Source organism: Triticum aestivum, chromosome 2A (assembly GCF_018294505.1).
Source record: "Triticum aestivum cultivar Chinese Spring chromosome 2A, IWGSC CS RefSeq v2.1, whole genome shotgun sequence".
NCBI classification, from domain to species: Eukaryota; Viridiplantae; Streptophyta; class Magnoliopsida; order Poales; family Poaceae; genus Triticum; species Triticum aestivum.
Genome location: NC_057797.1, coordinates 574,008,980 through 574,012,122, shown reverse-complemented (window position 1 = coordinate 574,012,122; position 3,143 = coordinate 574,008,980).

Here is a 3,143-nt window from a genome sequence, read left to right as displayed (position 1 = left end):
CGGGTGCCTCGACTGCGCAGGACAACCCTTGAGGGATCTAGATGCTGCAACACACGAGTTGTTGCGGTGGGCAGACTACAACAAGGGCTGAGTTGCAAAAACGCAAGAGATAATACGAGGTGAGCCCATGCAGGACACACGTCGCCGGACAAGACCCGTGTGCGATCCGCCGGCTGAAGTCGGGCGTTTCCCCAAAAAATTAGGTAATACAATAATTGGACATGCCCTGAGTTATAAAAAAATGATAAACCGGCGGGTTCCAGGCGTAAGAGCATCTCTAGCTGATCCCTCAAACACGCGGTCCACAAAAAATATAAGGGCTCTCACAAATTATTTCATGATGCAGTGAGCGCTCTGGTCGAACAGATCCCGCAACCGCATCCTGCAAATGTTTCATGGGACGTGTTTGCAGGATCTGTTCGGCCGGAACGCTCGCCGCACTGTAAATTTTTCATAAAACATCAACAAATTGCAAATTTCATAATATCCACCAAATGAAAACTAAAATAAATTCAACATACGAATATATAAATAGTCAAGCAACTCACGATACAACAATTATCATCATTACAACAAATGTTCAAATTCATGTAATTATTATAACACCAAATTGTTCAAATCTCACAAGGATAGAAATAGATAGAAATGGGGATCTATCTCCCCCTATAGAGCTGCCCCCGATGCTCAATAAGATCATGTTGAAGTTGGCTGTGCGAATCACGGTCCTCAATCTTCCGATAGGTCTTAAGAAATGCATTGATCTCATATGCATTCCTGGCCGGCTTCGCATGGCTACAACATTGTCATAGTTGTACTCCAAGTCCAAACCCCTCTCATCCTCGACGATCATGTTATCAAAAATTACACAAGCAGTCGTGATGTTTCGAAGGGATCTTTTATCCTAGAAGCGAGCAGGACCTCGAACAATGGCAAACCGAGCTTGCAACGCACCAAATGCCCTCTCAATATCCTTTAGGCAAGCTGCTTGTGTTTCGACAAAAAAATTTGCTTCTGGATTTTGGGGTCATTGATGGGCTTGACAAATTTAGCCATGATGGATAAATACCGTCGGCAAGATAGTACCCCATGGTATAGTCATGGTCGTTAACGGTATAGTTGCAAGCCGGAGCTTTGCCATTAGCTACTTGAGCAAACAAATGAGACCGCTGCAAAATATTGATATCATTCAGAGACCCCGGCAAACCAAAGAAGCAATGCCAAATCCATAGATCATGTGAGGCCACAGGGCCACAGCTTCAAGCACAATGGTGGGTTTGCGTTTATGGCATGTGTATTGCCCTGCCCAAGCCACCGGGCAGTTCTTCCACCTCCAATGCATGCAATCTATACTACCTAGCATGCATGGCCATCCCCTTGCTTTGTTCATTGACGTGAGCTTCTTTACCTCATCTTCGTTTGGACCGTGAAGATACTCTGGGCCAAAAACTCAGATTATTGTCTTGGCAAAGACACAGACACTTTTGATGGTGGTTTCCTCGCCAATGCGAAGATATCCATCCGCATAGTCGGCCGGAACACCATATGCAATCACTCTCATAGCCGCCATTTTTTATATGCACTAAACCAATCAAACCGGCGACATTCCTATGCCGGGTGAAGAAATGACAATTTTGCTTGCAAGCCTCGACGATGCGAACTAGTGACATATTCATTCAATATCGCCTACGGAAGAGATGAACCAAATATGCCGGTACCTTGACGAAGTAGTCCTTCATGAGCATTTTGTCGCCGAGAGCTCGGTTGTGTGGAATGCATAGCCGGCCGACCGCCGACCCGTACCGCTTTTTCGGTGGCCCCGCCTCAAATTCGTCAATGAGATGCAACACCACTAGGTTCTCATCATCGTCGTCGATAATCAAATCTTCTATGTCCGAATCGTCAGATGAAGACGATGAGGAAGAACTCCAATCCATCTACAATGTGCGCACAAGCCGGAATGAGCTTCACCCGAATCCAGTTTGGGCCAAAATCGAGCACTAGCGGAATGAGCTTCACCCCTACATACCTCATCGGAAGTAACCGCGTCGCGCTGCCCTTTCTCTTCCCACCGACAAACGCGAAGCCACCCATTTCTCCTTTCCACCGCCCGACACCACGCAGCCCCTTTCTTCCCCCCCCCCTCCCAAGCGAAGTAGCACCGCGCCGCCTCTTCCCCCGACGCGCCTCGGTCTAAGTAGGCGGAAATGTCCGGATCCGCAAGGAAAGAGCTCCCACGCGGATCCATGGCGCCGGCGCCGGCGGTGGGCCGTGGGTGCAAAAGGTCACGCCCGTAGCCGAGGTTGGTGGAGTGGATCCGATGCGGGGCAGCCAGATGCGACACCTAGCGACGGGGATTTGTGGCGGTGGAAGCTGGAAACGGAAGCCGGAGGAAGTGCTTCACACAAACCGAAAGGTGATCCGGCAAAATCGAGGGAATTCTCGCACATGTGGAGGAAAAGGGCTCGCGAATGCGGGATCCCAAAAAATAAAATTCCGGGACGGCCCGATTTGGCGGATCAGTTCGAGCTGGAGATACCGGATGGATCCCGCAAACCGGCGGTTATTTTAGCGGATGGCCCGGTTTGCGAGATCTACTAGAGATGCTCTAAAAATTGGGAAACGATACTAATCATTCGGCAGATCACGCAATTCCCGTCCGCCTTCTCGTGCGCACGACACCTGCCCTGTGGGCTCACACGTCTCTCCTTCCTGAAAGAGTGCTGCTATACACACGACGGTGTGCAGCCGATATTTGGACGATTCTGCAGATCAAACCGTGCATGCGTGGCACAAAGTGGAGGCTGGCCGCTGGATCAAGCATCGTCTAGTGTTCGGCTACTGAGTATCGTCTGCTCAGTAGTTCCGTTCCTGAAACAACCAACAAGTCAACTATGAAAGTCGATGGCAGGACGGTGCGGTGAGAATATGGATTGCAGTGTCACCGGTATTTTTTTCTGAAACATAACATGTGTTGAAAAGTTCTTACCACAACAATACCTTTGTTGCAAAAATGTGAAGACTGCAAAAAGAAATTTTGCAGCGTCACTTTTGTTGTAGAAAAAAAATCTACAACAAACACTCGGTTGCAAAATATTTTTGCAATAAGACCTTTGTTGCAAAAAGAATCTGCAATACAACCGCAC